Source organism: Protopterus annectens, chromosome 10.part0 (genome assembly GCF_019279795.1).
Source record: "Protopterus annectens isolate FY-2018-M chromosome 10.part0, PAN1.0, whole genome shotgun sequence".
NCBI lineage: Eukaryota > Metazoa > Chordata > Ceratodontiformes > Protopteridae > Protopterus > Protopterus annectens.
The window spans coordinates 1,234,933,554-1,234,955,141 of record NC_056744.1 but is presented as its reverse complement, the minus strand read 5'-3'; the positions used below and the strand labels follow the sequence as shown (position 1 = coordinate 1,234,955,141).

The 21,588-nt window shown below is 37.3% G+C and overlaps 1 protein-coding gene across 3 annotated transcripts in view; it reads right to left on the bottom strand.

Annotated features, from left to right (window-relative positions):
* The window catches only part of TNR (tenascin R), a 5,843,683-nt gene that overhangs the window by 4,091,166 nt on the left and 1,730,929 nt on the right, over positions 1 to 21,588 (bottom strand). The gene's annotated exons all lie outside the window — the stretch shown is intronic.

Genomic DNA, 21,588 nt, shown 5'->3' with positions numbered 1-21,588 from the left:
CTTTTGAGATTTCTTTCTTAAAAGCTGTCTCAGGTTTCAACTTTCTGTTACCTAAAAAGCTCAGTTGTGAGTGTTCAGCCATTTTACAGTGTGCTAATCGAAGGAAGGACACTCAGTAAACTCGGAGCTATAATATATAACATTAAGTGTCCTGTTTTTTGTTTATTTTGTTCTTTATTTCTTTGTTGTTTATAGCACTATATGTACTGTTTATTTTTTCTAGATAGTTTCACTTTGTGTGAGGTATTAACTGGAAATTGTCCACTCTTGTTAAGCATCTGTTGGGTTGTTTGTTTATGATAACTTGTTGCAGTTAAACTCTTTTTTCTAGTGGCTCCTTTAGCTGTTTAAAACTTTCATTTAAAGGCTCACTGCTGCTTTTCAGCTGTGAGTAACATTTCTGCAGTTTGTTCTAAGTAGTGGGGATATTTGTAGCATTTCCATATTCAGGCTTGTATTTGGGCCTAGTGTTTGTGGAGGCTGTGTGTCTGAGCACATAATTCAGGGACATCTTGTTTTAGCCAAAACCATCAGGCATTTCAGTGAGAGAATTGTTTGAGGTCATTGGCTGACTGAGGTCTCCTGGACTACAGCTTAGACTAAGCACCTCATTGGTTCTTTTGAGATTTCTTTCTTAAAAGCTGTCTCTGGTTTCAACTTTCTGTTACCTAAGAAGCTCAGTTGTGAGTGTTCAGCCATTTTACAGTGTGCTAATCGAAGGAAGGACACTCAGCAAACTCGGAGCTATAATATATAACATTAAGTATCCTGTTTTTTGTTTATTTTGTTCTTTATTTCTTTGTTGTTTATAGCACTTTGTGTACTGTGTATTTTTTCTAGCTAGTTTCACTGTGTGTGAGGTATTAACTGGAAATTGTCCACTCTTATTAAGCATCTGTTGGGTTGTTTGTTTATGATAACTTGTTGCAGTTAAACTCTTTTTTCTAGTGGCTCCTTTAGCTGTTTAAAACTTTCATTTTAAGGCTCACTGCTGCTTTTCAGCTGTGAGTAACATTTCTGCAGTTTGTTTCCCACCCTGTTGGTACAGTGTTTTTATAGTTGGTGGCTTTGCAGTTGCCCGCCCCTAGTGCAAATTTGATCTGGGACCCTCCTCCCAGTCTAGTGGTCATTACCTCATTCTACCCAGTACAGGGAGAGCATTTAAGAAGGCCAGTCAACTTAATTTCTGCTACTCCTTTCTCTCTTTCCTTTCTCTCTTTCCAAAAAAAAAAAAAAAAATTATCTGCTTTTACTGTATTTGTGTTTTTTCCTACTTTATTTTGCTTTTGCGTCATCTTAAAAGTACTCAATTGTATTTATTACTGCTTGGTGTAACTCATTCTAAGCCTTTTAGTTTAAGCACCTGGGCTTCAGACCAGTTTTACATTAAGAAGATTTGTGGTCTGCACTGTAGTGGCAGAACAGGTAGCTTACATCCTTCTAAGTTGGGAACTGCTGATTGAGGGCTCAGTGTCTGTTATTCTAAAAGTGTATTAATTTTGGTTTAAGTACTTGGGCTTGAGGCCAGTTATTTTACATTAAGAGGGTTCGTGTTCTGCACTCTTGTGGGAGGAGAGGCTGAACTCTGTCCTTCTGAGCTGGGAATTTCTGGTTAAAGCTTATAGTGCCTGCATATTTGAACTGCTTCTTACTGAAATTGGTACACCTTGTTTGCTGTAGCATAGACTAGATCCAGGCCTGCTGAATCTAGCTTTGTTTGTATAACTTGAACACTAATCCAGGCATTCTTTAAAGTATTCAGTTGTATTTATTACTGCTGGTAGTAACTTGATTAAAGTGTAGCTATCATTTCTAAGTTTTTTGGATTAAGCACTTGGGCTTCAAGCCAGTTGTTTTACATTAGGAAGGTTTGTGGCCTGCACTGTGGTGGCAGGACAGGTAGCTTACATCCATCTAAGTTGGGAACTGCTGATTGAGAGCTCAGTGTCTGTTATTCTAAAAGTGTATTAGTTCTGGTTTAAGCACTTGGGCTTCAGGCCAGTTATTTTACGTTAAGAAGGATTGCAGTGCGCATATTGTTTTCTCTATTGTAACTCACTGATTTTTCCTTTACTTTTATAATACATAGCAGCACACATGATTGGATTGTATTTTTTGTGGGAGGAGAGGCTGGACTCTGCCCTTCTGAGCAGGGAATTTCTGGTTAAAGGCTTATAGTGCCTGCATATTCTAACTGTTTCTTACTGGAATTGGTACACCTTGTTTGCTGTAGCATAGACTAGATCCAGGCCTGCTGAATCTAGCTTTATTTGTATGCTTGTTGTTTGTTTATTTCCCTGAAACGCTAATTCCACCTAAAACGCAGCCTTTTAGCACTTCTGTGGTTCCCTAGTGATATCTGCATTGCTTACTGTACTTATTTCCTTGTTTCACTTGAAAGAAAGTTACTGTTTGTCGTTTTTGCATTTAAGTTACCTGTAACACATTGCATTTAAGTTACCTGGCACTTGCTCACTAAAGCAATTATATAAGTCAGCTCTAAAAAATTAAAAGCACTACACCCTCACGAACTCCCCTTGAGTACCTTGTTCCCCATTGGCACTTTTTTTCAATTATAAAGGAATTCCCAATACTATTCTAGCATGTCCAAAGGTCAGTTGTCAATCTCCTCTCCGGTCCAGCTGGTGAATCTGGGAATCTTGAGGCAATGTTACAACTGCCTCATGTACACAGACATCCCTCTCCTCCTCCCAACAAATTCCAACACATGCGAGAGATGCAACCATATAGCCAAACTGGAGGCTAAGCTCTCTCAACTCAGTACTGGTGTAACCAGTCAGGAGGAGAAGGAAACCACACTCACTACAATTCCAGTCTCACATAGACCTACCACGACAACAAACCAAACACATAAACACACAAAAACATACTCGGAGGCTCTAAATAAAAATCTGCCTAAGCAGCAGAGACCTCCAAAGCAGACACCCAAGCAACCGCTACCCCAAAACAAAACACGTGCAACATATAGCTCACAAAGCCAGTGTGCCGAACAGTCACAGCCCTTAAGGCTAAATAACACACCTGATACACTTGCAATAGGTGACTCTATTGTCAGGCAAACTGACGTCCTGCTCACCAGGCTGAACAAGGAGAATGTCACGGTGAGCTGCCTGTCGGGCGCTAGGATCCGCCACATAACACAAGCACTCAGGTCACTCCAAGGCAAGTACAAATATGACTCAGTCATTGTCCAAGCTGGTGTGAATGACCTGAAACGTACCTCCCTGGACTACATGAAAAGAGACATAGAGGAGCTCTCTGAGCATGTAGTCCAGGCCGGTATGACCCTGACCTTGAGTAGCATCTTACCCTCACCGAGAATGTTGCCACAATATGAAGACAAGATGATCAATTTCAACAATTGGCTTAAGTGTTGGTGTCATTCAAAGGGCATCCAATGCCTGTCAGCCTGGGATGACATGCTCGACAAGCCACGATGCTTCGCTAGGGATGGCTTGCACCTGTCACCCCTGGGCTTTCGGATATTGGCAAAGGCTCTTGCTTCCCCCATAGTGCCTTTTTTAGGCAAGGCTCAAAAGACAAACCCACCTCCATAGGTATCACAAGGGATAAGAAACTAAGAGTAATGCTACTCAACACCAGAAGTCTAAACCTCAAGATGCATGCACTCGAAACTCTCCTTAGCATGGAGAACATCGATATCTGTGCAGTAACAGAAACCTGGTTCAAGGCTCCCGAGAGCACCCCAGCACTACCAGGTTATACCTCATACCATGCTTTTCGGCCCCAAAACTTGGACCGAACCACAAAAGGAGGGTAGTATCAATATTCGTCAAAGATACCCACACCTCCAGGTTGGTGGCACAGCACGAAGCATCAGAGACTATCCATGTGCAACTAACTGTGGGTAAAATTGCCTTCCAGTTTATAGCCTGCTACAGACCACCCTCCCAAACACAGGAACCCCACTCGGCCTTCCTGAGAATACTGGAAAATATGAAGGTCTCTCCAAACACCATTATATTGGGCGACTTCAACTACCCAAACATAGACTGGGAGCATTACTCTAGCTCCAACACCCTAGCCCAAAGGTTCCTAGAATTTATAAACTCAAATGCTATGGAACAACTTGTTACCACTCCCACAAGAGGGGAAACATACTGGACCTGATCATCACCAACATGGGGACACTATGCTCCAGACCAGAAGTGTATCCCTCACTGGTAAGATCAGACCATAAACTAATCTCACTGGATATTCACATCCTGACCCCACCCCCTGCCCAGAAAACCACAGTGAAAAACTTCTCTAAAGCAAATTTCACACGCCTCAAAACCGAGGTGAAATCCTTCAAAGCCCCCGGGCCTGTGGAAAATACGGCCCAGACCGCAGAATCCTTTATAAACGCATTCTATGAACACCTTCAAGAATGCATGGATCATGCAATCCCAAATAAAACCAAGACCCAATCCTCCAATGGCAGACGTCCTGTCTGGTGGACCCCAGCCATAAACAAACTATACAATAGAAGGAGGAAGCTACTACATGATAGAGCAAAATCCCAAAAAGGGAAGGCATCTCTGATCAGTATTAGCAAAAAACTACGGGCACTCATAAAATCGTCTAAGGCCAGCTTTGAGAGAAAAATTGCACAGGACACTAAGGATAATCACAAGGCTTTCTTTAGTTATGTTAGGAACCTGGGTGGGAATTCCTAGATATGCTTAGAATTAGTCCAAAATGACAAAGAGCCCACAGACATTGCCAACATCCTAGCTGACAGGTTCAGTGCAAACTTCTCCCCCCCCCAACACCAAAAGGGCAAATATCTATCCCAACAGAGTGCTGCCCCCCTGACATCTCAGATGCTCAGGTAAGAGCCGCCCTCTCCAAAGCAAAAAACACAGCATCAATGGGACCAGATGGTGTCCCGGGCTGTGTCCTACATGAACTCCAAGAAGAGCTAAACCCAAACATAAAACTACTGTTCAATCTTAGCCTTACTACAGGATATGTACCCAAAGAGTGGCGTACAGCAACAGTGGTCCCTCTCCACAAAGGTGGTGCCTCAACGGATCCTGGAAACTATCGCCCCATAAGCCTGACTAGCTTGGTCTGCAAAGCTATGGAAAGGATCATCATGGACCTCATAAATAAAGATATTGGGGACCTACAGACACTGGATCCTACCCAGTTTGGCTTTGTTAAGGGCAGATCCTGCCTCTTAAACCTGGTTGATTTCTTTGAAACAGTCACCAAGGCCATTGACGAGGGGAAGGTGGTCCACACAGCCTACCTGGACCTCACAAAGCCTTCGATACAATACCCCACTCGGGCATTATAGATAAGCTCACCAGCTTAAATATAAACCCCTATGTCACTAGATGGGTTGCAAACTGGCTCAAGGACAGAACCCACATGGTTAGAATTGCTGGAGCCATGTCAGACTCCAAACCAGTTACAAGTGGCGTCCCACAAGGCTCAGTCCTGGGACCTCTCTTGTTTGGTATATATTTCTCGGCGGTACAGGCCAACAGGGAAGGACTGTGGCTGACCAAGTTCACAGATGACTGCAAACTGGGCGCCATAATCAACTCTCCAGGTGACACAAGCATCCTCCAAAAGGGCCTCATAGAAACAGACAACTGGTGCCAAAGCCATGGCCTCAAGCTAAACGCCAAAAAGTGTATAGTCATCCCCTTTGGCAAAAACAAAGTGCCCACAAATTACCACATAGGTGGTAATCCATTAAGTACAGAAGAAGTCATTTGGGACCTGGGGACCCAAGTTGATAGCAATCTCTCATTTGACAACCAAGTGGCCAAAGTGGTTAGAAAAACATTTTATATAGCCCACCTAATCATGAAGGGATTCACATCTAGATCAGGGGAGGTCATCGTGCCTCTTTACTCATCCCTCATCAGGCCCATAATTGAGTACAATGCCACTTTTGGGATGTACCTTACCAGACACCTGCAGCAACTGGAAAGACCCCAAAAGTACCTCACCAAGAGGATCAAAGGGCTCAAACAGATGCCATATGCTGCCCGGTTAAAGAAACTCCAGCTCTACTCAGTGGCATACCGCCTGCTCAGAGGCGATCTGTGCCTGACGTATAAAGCCATGTCCAACCCGGAATTAATGGACATGCTGCACCTCAGAAAATCCAAATCCCATCGAGCTATGCGCTCGAGACTTGAACCTCAGCACTGAAATAAATAGGACATGCTGGAGGGACAGATTCATAACCCAGAGGCTCCCTTCACTCTGGAATAAAATCCCAGTCCAGGTTAGGCAGAGTCCCACATTGACTCTCTTCAAGAGGAATCTTGATGAGTGGATGGGAGATCGTAGGTTTACCCCGGCTATCACTTCTGTGTCACTGTTAGATAGAGGCACAGTATACTAACCTCAAAAAAGGCATAGAAAAATTAATTTAAAATGGGTGACGAAAGCCAAACACACTCTGGCTAGACTTATAAATGCCCTAGGGCAGATAGCCTAGTATGAACCTATGAACCTATGAACCTATAATGAAACACTTTGTAGAAAAATCAAGCAGCTAAATGTATAGTTGGAATGGCTAAAAGTGGATTTACTGTACAGCTGTAACTGCATTAAAGAGAAATAAGCAGAGCTATTAATTCCAACAAGAATGTGACAACAGGAATAGCAGAGTGCTTCTTCCAAATACCATTGATTAAAAATGTTAATTAGTTACTTGGCTAAGGTAAAACAATGGACTCGTTATACACTCTTACACAATGTGCCAATACAAGCCAGTCAGATAAGATTTATATCAATAATGCTTGCTGTATAACAACAATAATTACATTTTCATTCAACTTTCTTTCAACTTCTTTCACTAACTTACCTTTCTTTTCCTTACTATTAAATCTTTTCTTAATTTAATTTATTTTTTTTTCTAAAAGCATACCTTTTGTTTTGCACAATTCTGCTAATCTTCAGAAAGATCTGTAAACTAGAAAAATTGTGTAAATATTGTTATTATGATACTATGATCCATGTCTTAACATGTCCAGTCAATGTCTTTCAGTACCAAAGTCTGTTTAAAAACTTCTTTGTTATTTGGTGTTAATTGTTCACTCCAGTCACATGAAAACTATCATTATTACTTCTGATTTGTTTATTTTTTGGAATGAACTGAAATACTCCATTTGGTTGAGTACTCTACGCTAGTTAAGATAGATAACAAAACATATAATAATAATATGCTTTTGACACCTGCATTCCAAACAAGCTGCGATAAAATGATGATCCCCAAGCCATGTGTAGGAAAAAGTGAATGAGTGAGTTAGACCTAAATCCTACTCATCAGATAAGACGAGTGGATGTTACCAAGTTGCTAAAAACATTGCAGAACTAAATTAAACAGATGACATGCAGTAAGCACTAGGATTTAAGGGCAACGCTTGTGCATTGAAGTTATCTGCCTCTGCAGAGCTTTACTGATAAAAAGTAAATTTTAAAAAAAGAGTATGAATGTGAGTGAAATTACAGTAGGTGCACAAAAAAGCACATACCAGACTAGTCAGTATTACTTTCCAAATAATAATTTTCCTAGATACACCTGTTTTTCCATGTTAAGTCTGACATTTTAACTCCAAGCAACTCTATAAATAGTAATCAAATAAAAAATGTGGAAACAAGCGGTAAAGCGGAGAGAAAAAAAAAAAACAAATGCAGCAGCAGAAGAAAAAATATTCTTTCCAAACTGTCACGCCAGACTAGTTTATTAAAAACAAAAGTAATAAAACAATAGCAATAGCAATAAAATTGACAAAGCTTTCGGATATCAAAGCATCCTTCCTCGGTGTCTTACACAAATAAAGGTTAGAACCAATACTTATACTAATAACATATGACACAGCCATTAATTAATCAAAGTGAAAACCCAGTTCTTAAAGGTATAGAAACTACATTATGTGAAATAGGAAGAACATCCCCTTCTCTTTAATTCTCTTTTGCTTATTCTTTAAAACAGATTTTAAAGTAACTTGTTTATTCAGACCTGGATCTTTGCTTGCTTCAAGTCTCATTATCCATTCATACTCCTTCCTGTCTACATTATTGATATGATCCCCATGTCTAATACCTGGATATATAATTGATATGACCCTAAAGTCAAATTCATGAGTAGGACCCATAACAGAGATGTCACAAGCCAATGAGTTAGTGGGTACATTCCTACGAATCTCAGACCTGTGTTCCAAAATTCTATCTCTCCGTCATCTGACTGATTTTCCAACATATAAACTTGGACATTTCTTGCACGTAGCAAGATATACAATACCAGACATGTTACATGTCGCTGTACAATGGAAAGTATACGTCCTACCACTCATGGGGTACATAAATTCTGGACACTGATTAATACTAGTGCAGCATTTACAATTGTAACATGGGAAGGTACCTTTTTTCTTAAACTCAGTTCTTTGTGTATTATTTAAAGATAAATCTTTATAACATAAAAGTTGTTTCAAATTATTACAATTACGATAAGTAAACATGGGCTGATCCGAAAGCCATTTTTCATGGCCAGGTATAGATTTCAATATGAACCAATTCTTTCTTATGACATTCTCAATTGTTTTACTCATCCTATTATATGTCATGAGATACCTAAGTGGTTGTCTATTATTACAGCCCATAGTATCAGTGCTGTCAACATCTCTCATGGAGAAATAAGGTCTAGCTGTAGAACCCCATAGGGCCAGAACATCTTCTCTGGCTGTCTCTGTTTCAGCCATATTGTATTCCTTCTCCAGAAAGTTGGCAGTCATTTCCTGCATCTGTATATTACATGCATCTAATTCTGTATTAAGCCTACTAGCTCTTAGGTATTGGCTTTTCAAAACACTCTTAAAAGTTTTTCTAGGGTGCATACTTTTCTTATGAAGGTATTCGTTGACTTGGACATCCTTTTCATATACACTAGTTTGTAATCCATGATCAGTAATTGATAGCTGTATATCCAAAAAACTTAGAGATTTGTCAGAGAATTTCATCTCAAATTTAAGAAATTCAACAGAATCGTTCAGATACTCATACAAATTCTGTGGGTCCAATATAGTACCCTGCCGAATCAAGAGAACATCATCCACAAAATGCTTATGGAAGTTAATGTTCCCAGCATAAAAATTAGTTTCTCCATAGATGAAATTCTCTTCCCATTTACTTAGCGTCAGATGCATAGGTATTTTCTACAGCAGTACCCATAGCAGTACCCGGAACTTGATATATCTGTTTATTAAAGACAAAACTATTATTTTCTAGGACCAGGTCTAATAATTCACAAACTGTCTCAGATCTTCTCCCACTGGCTAACCTATGCTCATGTAATATTTGCCTGATGCAATCAATCCCATAAGTATTAGGAATAACAGTAAATAGTGATTTTATATCCAGGGTTATTAAGAGGAAATCTTGATAGTTGATTTGACCATACCAATTATAAAGTTGAGATAAGAAGTCACCACTATCCTTAATGTAACTAGGAACACAGTTTAAATAGTCCTTTAGTATACTCTGAAGATAAACTGATATAGGCTCTGTGATCCAACCACCACCAGAGGCAATGGGCCTCATGGGTGGTTGTTCCATGGATTTATGAATCTTAGGGAATAGTAGGACAGGGAACAGATAAATAGTGAAAAATGTCAAGATCTATATCATTCATTATTTGAAGGTCATATATAGTCATATTTATTCTACTAATCATATTGTCTACATCCTTATTATCAATAATTTTAAATGTAGACTCATCTCTAAGAAGGTCCATCATAGATTGTATATATCATTCCATGTCCATTACTACTATTGTTCCTCCCTTGTCAGCCTCTTTTATAACATTTTGTGTGTGTTATTTTATAGCGATTGTAATGCTTCACTTTCTAATTGATTCGGGTTATAATATTTTGGACCATTGCTTCTTTTGTATAAATCACATATCTCCTTCTCACATATTTCATTAAATATAGCGATAGCAGGGTCACTTATTGGAATAAAAGTACAAGTCCTCCTCAAGAAGTTATTATTAATATTGTTATAATTTCCATAGATGTTCTTTAAATTTAAACCTCTAGAGAACAAACCCAAATCAGTAACAGCATTTACTACATCATCAGTGGCTGTAGGGACAAACTTAATCCCATATGATAACAAAGCTAACTCAGCTTCAGTTAGTTGATATTTAGACAAATTAACCACAGATGGATGGGTTACTACACCATCCATATTAGTAGATACATTCATAGAATTTGTATTTTCACAGGTTAAGTTAGATATATCCAAAGACTCAATACCTTGTACAGTATCAGGGACTATTATCTGAGGATCAGTAGATAATGTCACATGGTCAATATTGGTTTCAACACATTCATCAATACAGGATCCATATTCTCACCAACTGAATGTAATTCAATACATAAGGATGCAATATTTTGTGTACTAGCAGTGATTCCTATCTGAAGTTCAGGAGATGGTGCCATGCAATTAGTGTTGGATTCAACACATTTAGCAATAGTATTTTGAACAGCACTAATATTATTCCCTATCATCTGATAACAATCCAATACACTAGAAACAACATCACTAGTACTATTCTCAAGATTAGTCACATTACCCCCAGATTTAGAAAAGGGTATCATGTGACTAGAATGAGTTGCAACACATTCATCAGAAACATCATACACAGGGGTAACATTATTCCCCATCAGGCAACAACAGTTAGATGCATCAGTATTAACATAGGTTTGTCGAGTAATATCATTCTCATTAGATGGTTTCACCCTACTAATCACCTCATTAGCGAAACCTTGAGGTAACACATCTAAAGATTTTTCACTCGACTTAAAGTCAAAATTCTTAGTCTGAAATTCATTGCAAAGTTCTGTGTTGACATGTCAAATATGGAAAAAGTTATCACATATTTCACTCGTTGTTGCAGATACCAAACTGTTGGTGACATTATTAGAATGAGAAAATGATGTCAGATTACTACAAGCAGAAACATTATCAGAATGAGAGGTACAACCCTGCATCCAGATAAAACAATTTAAATGTTCAACAGGCTATGTGTGGATAAACATTCCACTACATACCCCACTATAGTCATTTGAAGAATATTCATAAAAATTTTCAGTATTCAAACCATTCTGCTGCAATAAAGAATTTGATAGAAAGGTTTTGTTCTGAGAGAATAGAGAATTATTGGACGCTACCTTATCCTGGCATTCTGTCAATTGCAGGCTCTGCTGCTTGTGGTGGGACCAGCTTTTGATCTTCCCCTCAACCTTGAGCATTGCTGTAGTGTGTTGCACTCTCAAACAACCACCTTCTCTGGTAGTTGAATATTGAGTCCCTGCACGGCATCTAAAAAACTTTTCTTAGGTGGATTCCCACTTCCCTTCACTTGAGGCCATTGTTCTGCCATTGCAGATGGAACGTGTGTGGCCTTAGGATGCACTGACATCACCGACATATTCAAAGGAACAGGCTCAACATCTGGTTGGCTGTCAGTGACAGTATATTCATTCTGAGGGTTCTGTACGCTACTCTCAGATGAGCAGTTAGTAGAAAAAGCAGTATTTCTATATGAAACAGTCTGATAGTAGTAGCCATACCCTTTTCATTGTAAGTTGTTTTTGGTCAATGAAAGATATGACTATTATTAAAGTAGTTTATGTCACACTGTAGCTTTTTCTTTTTAGTAGCTTCCAACTGCTTATCGAGTGTATCCAGTCTCCCCAACATATTATCATACAAGGAGATATTTCTATTAAAAACAGATGTCTCAGTAAGTTGTTTTTCAAGCTCATTAATCTCAACACATAATTCTGTCTCTTTAGGCATAAAAATTCTTTCATTAGGCTCATATAATCAAGGCCAAGTTTAATATTCAGTTCTTGCCATTTTTTTAAAAGCTCAGGATCATACGATGGCATTTTGATAACACAGTCCTCTAGGTACAATTCCCATCTCAAGGTAGGCATTAAAGCTGAAACATTGCCATTGAACCTTTCTAAAGCTTTTAATCTTATTTTCTATGGTCTTAAGCATTAACAAAAAGTCATGAGCGTCACCTTCCAGGTTAGTACTTTCAACCATCCCTCTATCCACCAATATAGTATGCCCAAGCAGGGGATTGTCTCTTTGTAGTAGTCCATTCAATGTCCGAACAACAGAGGTGTTCTCCATAGGCTGTGTCATATTCAATAGTCAATGGTCAGTACAATAGTCAAGGCAATATGACATCCACAAGTCCACACAAAAAATAGGAGCAAAATCAAATAAAAAATGTGGAAACAAGTGGTAAAGTGGAGAGAAAAAAAAAACAAAAGCAGCAGCAGAAGAAAAAATATTCTTTACAAACCATCACACCAGACTAGTTAATTAAAAACAAAAGTAATACAACAATAGCAATAGCAATAAAATACACACAGTAAAGTACAATTTCCCTTAAGTGCACACAGAGATCACAGTCAGTCTGGGGCTGGTTGCTCCCTTGCTCTCCAGGTCCCCAATAAGACTCCCCACTGGCACAGCTATAGGGTCCAGATCTCAGCCTAGCTGGCAAGCTAACCTCCAGTACCCTTGCTGTCCCACCAGTGCTTCATGTCCCTACCCAGGTAGCTGACACACCACACACACTTTGAGATAAGTATTTATACAACTTCACAGACACTCCTGGGAAAGGCTGACATAGATTCTCCAGCTGTGCCTCTTTACCCATACTATACTGTAGTAATTTCTGCCACCACCAGCTAATACTTATGAGCTACCCAAAGGCCCTTAAAAGGGTGTCCAATTATTACTGTGCAATATTATTATCCAATTGGTAATGTGACTATTCAGTCTAAGCCTTATTAGAGTGGCTTATTACAATAAACTCTATAAATATGCAATGTACTCTAGAGCTTACACAAACCAGCCACAGGTAAAGGGTTTAAAAATATTTAATAATAAATAATTAAAAAATACAAGACAATACTACTACACCACAGTGATATCTAAGCATTCAGAGATCACACAGAAACTTAAAACAATACAGTAGAAAGTTCTGATATAACAGAAAAACACTTGTCTAACTTTCTTCTAAGTTTCTAGCTATTACTACAAGAAAACATACTTCTAAGAAACTACTTACATAAGACAACAGGCAGAGTGCTGATAAGTTTGATATCAAGATCAAAATGCTCACAGTCTCTCACTGAACAATAGTTTTTAAACTCACTAACAAAGATCTTTCCTAGGCCATCCCAAATTACATAATTTTGACACTTAGGTTTTCCCAGTATACACATTACATTATGTTGACACTTAGTCTGGAGTTCCCAGGCCAACAAACTGCACTAGCAATCTAATACCTGCTCAGGAAACTACATCAATAAAAGACATTTCACATGTACACTCTAGCAATTATTCCTTAAGTTAAGACAATAGACAGAATGTGTTCAGCCAGCTGCTTTGGCACCACTATTTAGATAATTGTACTTCAAAGAACATTTGAAATGCTTTGCTTAGTTTTCCTTACAGCAATGGCAATGTTGCAACCATCTTGAAGTTCACATTTTACAGTGTTTTCTTTCATTTAAGAACACAAGCCCGTATTTTACATTTATATATACAAATGATAGAATTATGTATCAAATTCTATTTGACTAGGCTGGCAGCCTTCGCCCATCTTCCCCCAATCTTCACACTTACTATGAAACTCATCCCCTACCATAAACCATGGTATAATCATCCATTTCGAAACATCCCCTTCCAAATATAGCTGTTGACCTTAGACCTTCTACAAATGTATGTACTCTGGCAAAATATTAGCAAAATATTTTATGATCAAACATTAAATATATCCAAAAATGTCATATTTTGACAGACAAGCTACCTGGATTTGTCCCAAATATAGCACAATTGCTGCTTACTACCTTAACAATCTGATACAATTGTTCAATCAAAAAACATTCACTCTACAAACAATGGCATCATTTTTCTAATACAGAAGGTGGAAAAAAAGGCAATGGTCAGGCTAAAAGGAAGAAATCTAAATGGAACTTCAAAGAATTAAAGAACATTACTGTAAGAAAAAAGAGGATAATGACTGGAGTTGAAGTACAAAGTCAGCTAGATGAGAAATGTATGCTTGCAAGTGATCAGAAAGTGAAAACTGTGGTATTAATTAAGAATAATGGTGATGCTCAGACATTGCTGAATTATTAGTGGATAATTACTCAGATCTAGTCATAAATGATGTAGTAGTAATTGTAGCATTATTATTAGAGGAACCGGTACTTACATTTGCATAATAAACATAATAGTAATGTGATAATAATAATAATAATAATAATAATAATAATAATAATAATAATAATAATGACAATGAAGACTGACAAAGGAACAAAAATACAGGGTGTGACTATGGTCTTAGAATGCTTTAATTTAAGGAGGCATGGAGCTGCTTTTATTCATGTTGGTTCAAACGATCTCATCTGCAAGGGCTCAGTAACTGTTCATAAGGAACTTACAACCCCTTAGATAACATAATTTGTACTGGTGTTAGGACATATTTTTCATAAATCGCATATAGAAAAGTGAGTAAGGTCAGTGAGAATAAAAAGACTTTTTGGGTAAATGCCTACATGAAAAAATGGCCCGGTAGAAATGGGTAGAACATCCGAGCGTAATTTTGGACACATGTGTATTAAGACAGGATGCAGTTCATTTATCAGGACAAGGGAATGTCATTTTTTGTAGGAGCTATATTGCAATATTAGATTAACACATGACAGAATTTAATACTTCAAAGATAGTAAACTTTGATTTATCTGTGCTGTTTGTTAATCACAAGAGCATTAGCAACAAAGCTATTTTTATTGGAAAACTTGTCATGCTCACATAAGATTGATGTTGTAATTGTTTGTGAAACATGTTTAAAGAACAATGACTGCAAAACAGTTCTGTCAAGGTATAAAATGCATTTTACAGTACAGGCATTATAAAAAAAACATCAGGTGGAGGTGTTATGAGAGGGTTTAAAGATTGTTATGAGACCTGGGATTATTACAGCATGTTTGATGGTAACATGAATGCTACATGTTGTGTAACTGTGACAATAAAAAAAAAAAACAACCCTAGAAATGGTTACAGTTTCTGGCGTTTACAGACCATCAAAGTCAAGTCCTGATGACCAAGAGGAATTTAAACATTTCTTGCACAAAGTACAGGACGGAAAATAATAGTAGTTGGGGAGCTAAACATGTCAAAAACATATTGGATAAAATAACAGTAGCTGAGGACTTACACTTACCAAAAACAGACAGGAATAATATTGATTATACAACATAATAAGGAAATTACTTACAAAGGATGTGCAGAAGCAATTGTTGCAGATTGTAAACAAACCTACCATGGAATGGAACATACTAGACGTTGTGCTTGTAAGGAGATAATTGCTACTTCATGTCAGGTTTTTATCATCTTTGATGCAGATGATCATCAAGCTGTAAAGGTTAAACTACAACTATATAATTCTGCCAAGCTGAAATCTTTTTTTTTTTTTGTATGGATCCATCTTGCACATCATTCTTACTTGCCCAGTCCCCCGGTGCTGCATGTCCATACTGCTATTCTCCTACCTACCAAAATTACTCCAGAAATTCTAGGGCTGCTCATGAACCCTAAAGGCATTCCAGGGGCTTCGCCATCTTTGCCTGTTTTTTTTTCTTTACTTTCTCTGCCCTCCAAACGTGTTGACCACACCCAAGGGCAACTCCCCCTATGGACCATGTGTCCTCTTAGGACGTCTCATCGATAAGCACACCCTCAACTAGGATGGGCATGCACAACCCTCCCTGCCACTCCATTAGTCACCTCATTTGCTGGTCAGCTGGGCCTTATTCAAGGCTTTAATCCTGTGTGTCATTGAAGTAGCTTAACTTCAGCCTTTGATCTGGTCATACACAAAACACCTATCAATAAGTTAGAAAATCTAAGTACTAATGCAATCTTGATAAGATGGTTAGCTGTATGGCTTATAAATAGGACATGGCAGTTACCATACAGCAATTAGAGGAATGAAATTCTAAGTTACAGTCAGGGTACTCCACAGAGTTCTGCCCTGGCTCCATACTTGGTTATGTTATATCTTTCATACCTGTCTTCTTTTTCATTTGAGATTCTCTTTAGTCTATGTGCAAATGACATGAACATGGGTAATCTGATTACTTCTGTTATCGGTAGGACATGTCTGCAAAATAATTTAACTATTTTATCCATTTAGACACAGGAGAATAATTTGCTGATAAATAGATCAAAAACTAAACATATGAAATTTTGAAGACATAGGTCTAAGGGTGAATATTTAATACAACACACAGAGATTGAAACCATAGATTCATTTAAGGGCCTAGATATATAGGTAGATCCAACTCTGAAATTTGATTGATTATATCAACCAATCAGTTAATGATAACAATACAATTATAGGCTGCATAAATTGGACATGATGAAATTATTGACTGTAAGTTACATTATACCCAAATTTTGTATGGAGTAATAACATGGAAATTTTATAACAGTATCAATTTGGAAATAGTACAGAGGAAGTACAGCAAAGAAGGTGCTCTCAGTCTTATGAAAATAATCGAAGGGTGGACAACATGATTTAATAGAGAAAGAAGTAGATTATAAAAGGAAAATAAGACCAAAAATGTTAGAAGTTTGACAAAATAGATGAACACAGTAATAGAAATTCATATGATTATATAATGCAAATAAAAAGGATATATTAGTGTGCAGCTAAATGAATAACAGGCAAAGTGCTACCAAAAAACAGATCAATAATGGAAAGGAAAGGAAGAAGTAAAATGCTACCATGGAATCATCGAACAGAGAAAACTATAAAGCAATTAAGACAAGAAGCATCAGTGTTGATGAATGTAGAAGAGGGAGTGGATTATCAACAACACTTGGAAAGACAGACATGATAAAAAGAAACAAACAATATCAAAACAGGATCTATCATACACTATTACAAATAATAAACTGAAAATATCAGCACTGGCAGAAATACTTAGTATGCAGATAAAGATAAAGGAAAAGTACAAAGAAATTCACCGATGGCCTCAAAAGTTTTATAGCAATATGGGAAATAAAAAAAAGGAATATATGTTATAAAGATATAGGAAATTTAAAAAGAAGTATAAGTGCCACAAAAAAGATGAAATAGAGACATTTGGAGAATATTTATGAAGACACTGTGGAACTTAACAAAGATACTAAATGGAAATAAACATTAAAAGAAACATTAAGGTGTTTGAATGTAGACAATAACAAATGGAATAAAGTTATGATTAGAGAAGATAAAACAAAATTAAAAAAGCTCCTAATTGGAAAACCACAGACCCAGATGCAATAACTACCTTCTGGCTAAAAGTATTAACATTTTTACAAAGATTTAGTCCGGAGTAAGAAAGTGCATCCTGAACAGGCACCAACCTGGTTAACAATAGGAAAAATGGTACTCCTCTTTAAGATTGAACCTGCAAGCCATCCTAAAAACACTGTAGACCAATAACTTGCCTTCCAACAATATGCAAACTATATACTGGAATTAATGCAAAGATAATAGTAATTTAGAAAAGAAATCTATCATGGCAATAGAACAAAAGTTTGACAAAAGGAAGTCATGTGGAAGAACGGGTTATTTCTTACTAAATAAAGCCATAATCGAGAGTTGTAAAAGGGTGGAGGAATCTAAGTATGGCATGGATATGTTACAAAAAAAGCATTCATCCCACATTTATAGTGACCATGAAACAGTGGCAAACCACGTTGCAGTTAAGCCATGACAAAGGATAAATTATTATGTCAGGGATAAAAATTCAAAGGAGGATATTCCAAGATGATTCTTTGTCACCTCTGCTGTTTTATTTTGCTTTTAACCCTTTAAGCTATTGAACAGATCAGGTTATGGTTACAATTTGGCACTGAGAAAACAACCTTGTTTAAAGACTCCTTATCTACTTTTTGTAGATAAATAGAAAATGTATAATCCATCAGAAAATACAACTGAAATGGTTAAAACCTTTCTCAGATGATATAAGAATGTAATTTATATTTTGGTAAATCTACAAAAGCAATATATACAGTGGATATAAAAAGTGTATACACCCCTGTTAAAATGCCAGGTTTTTGTAATATAAAAAAATGAGACCACAATAAATCATTTCAAAACTTTTCCCACCTTTAATGTGACCTATAACTTGTACAATTCAATTGTAAAACAAACAAATCTGTTAGGGGGAAAATATAAAAAATAAAAAACATACAATAAGCTGGTTGCATAAGTGTGCACATCCTTAAACTAATTGTTGAAGCCTCTTTTGATTTAATTACAGCATTCAGTCTTCTTGGGTACACACCTGCCATAATTTAAAGAGACTCTGATTAACCACAGATAAAGTTCAGCTGTCCTAGTAGGATTTTCCTGACATTTTCTCAGTTGCCTGCTACAGCAAAAGTCATAGTTTGCATAGAGGTTACAAAGCATCAAAGGGATCTCATTGTTGAAAGGTAGCAGTCAGGAGAAGGGTACAAAAAAATTTCCATAGCATAGGATATACCATGGAACACAGTGAAGACAGGCATCAAAAAGTGTAGAAAATATGGGACAACAGTGATGTTCCAAAGAACTGGACATCCCTCCAAAATTGATGAAAAAATAAGATGAGAACTGGTCAGAGAGGCTGCCAAGACACCTAGAGCAACACTGAAGGAGCGGCAAGAAATTTTGTCAAGTACTGGTTATGTACTACATGTGACAACAATCTCCCATACTCTCCACATGTCTGGGCTATAGGGTAGGGTTGCTAGACGGAAGCCTTTTCTCACACAGAAAAACATCCAGGCCCCACTAAAATTTGTAAAACAATACATCAAGTCTCCCAAAAGCATGTGGGAAAATGTGTTATGGTCTGATGAGACCAAGGTTGAACGTTTTGGCCACAAATCCAAAAGGTATGTTTGGTGCAAAATCACTTTGCATCACCAAAAAAACCCCACCATACCCACAGTGAAGCATAGAGGTAGCAATATCATGGTTTGTTTTGCTTTTCTTCAGCTGGAACTTGGGCTTTAGTCAAGTTGGACGGAATTATGAACAGTTCCAAATACTAGTCACCTTGACCCAAAACCTTCAGGCATCTACTAGAAAGCTGAAGATGAAGAGGAATTTCACATTTCAGCATGACAATGACCCCAAGCATACATCCAAATCAACAAAAGAATGGCTTCACCAGAAGAAAATTAAAGTCTTGGAACAGCCCTGCCAGAGCCCAGGCTTATATCCAATAAAAATCTGTAGGGTGACCTGAAGAGAGCTGTGCACAAGATATGTCCTAGCAATCTGACAGATTTGGAGTGCTTTTTGCAAGGAAGAGTGTGCAAATATTGCCAAGTCAAGATGTGCCATGCTGATAGACTTCTACCCAAGAAGACTGAATACTGTAATTAAATCAAAAGGTGCTTCAACAAAGTATTAGTTTAAGGGTGTGTACACTTATGCAACCATCTTATTGTACGTTTTTTATTTTTTATATTTCTTCCCCTAATAGAGTTGCTTGTTTTCAATTGAATTGTACAGTTTATAGGTCACATTAAAGGTGGCAAAAGTTTTGAAATGGTTTATTGTGGTAATTTTTTTATATCACAAAAAACAGGCATTTTAACAGGGGTGTGGACACTTTTTATATTCACTGTAAAACAGGAAAGCTGAAGTACCATGAAAATGTCTGTCTGGGTCAGGTAAGTGGTGTAAAGGAACTTGAGCAGGAGAAAATATATAAATATTTGGAAAATGAAGGACTGGCAATAAAACATATACAAATGTGAATAAAATTCAATAAGGAATAGTTCAGTAGACTAAAACCAATACTGAAAACCAACCTGACGTCTAGTTAAAAGGTCCAAGCTACAAACTAATGTGATATTCCTGTTCTGACTTATAATTTTGATTGACTGGCTCCACAAAGTATTGGATCAGATGGACAGGAAAACAAGAAAAAGGTTTCAGTCTTAAGAAATGATATATAAAAATCTGGGCATACCAAAGTTATATATTCCTCAATCTGAAGAAGGTATATGCCTCCTCGAAAATGAATACATCTATAAATCTGCAGTCATGGGACTGCATACATATCTGCTGACCTCATCAGATCCAAATATAGTGAACGTTTTAAAACAGGAGGAGAAGTCTAAGGTGACCTCTCTGCATAGTTTAGCAGAAGTATTTAGCTGTCAAGTGGGAATGGAAATGAAACCAGAAGTAGGCAGGAATCAGATAGCAACTGAAGAGGAAACAATAAGAACATAAGATCAAATGAGAAGGAAAGAAATGTGGAAAGGCATAGACATTATGGCAATTACAGAAATTTCCTGATAAACCTCATGTTGATCAAGATTTAATGCAGGAATGGTTAAGGAGTGAGGAATTGAAACTAATAGATGAACATTTAATAATGGCACCTCAAGATAGTGGACTATGTACATGTTAGTTTACAATTTTCATTGAACACATGGTAGAAACAGACACATGCAAGTTCTGTAAAAAAGAAATGCAGAGGGCCTGTATACTGAAAAGGCAGAGTAATCTGGCAAGACTGTTGCACTGGGGATTGTGTAAACACTACAACACTGACGTAGCAGAACTAATGGAAACATGAACCACAAGGCATTGTAGTTAATGATGCATTTTATAAAACATGGAATTACCCATTACCGGCAATTAAAAAAAAAAAACAGATGCAAGAAAACCAGATACAGTAGACCAGGAAAAAAAGAAAAAAAGTATCATTGATAATTTAAATTGCTACACCAAACTAGAAATTACAGTGTCCTACATAGAGAGAGACACAAAGTCATAAACTGCCATAATTTCCTGGCAGAAATGAAAGCAATGTGGAAAAAATACTCAGGCAAATTCAATAGTATTTGAAGCAACAGGTCTAATAAACAAGAATTTACAGTTATGCTACCAATGCATGTAACGCCATATCAGTTACAGGAGGAGTCAGTGTTGCGCACATTGCTGGCTCAAAGACTGAAACAATATTAATTTCGTGAACTGTAATAGTACCCTAACTTAGGAGTGAGTTCCACTCCCATCATATTAGAAAGCCAAATACTTGGAGAATTTAAACTGAGAGATTGTATGGTAAGGAGAGCTGTATTAATTGGTTGACTGAAAGTAGCTGATGTATGGCATAGACTTACATATTATATTAAAGCCAGCACTTAGTTTAGATATTGTTAGGAATGGCTTGAACAATTATTAGAGGATTGACTGCTTTTGTATATTGGCAGGCTAAAAGGTCATTACTGAACCTGCCTAAAATATTTCAAGGTATGTATGTGTGCAACCAAATCCTAAAAATTAGGACCAATTGCATGATTATATATGCTATAGTTTTAGAATCTAAGTGAACCTTTGCAATAGTACATTATTGGCTTCTTTCAGAGAAATTGCCACCTACAGATTTCATAAAGATATTATTCTGCAGTTAGATAAATACTGATTGATGAGAA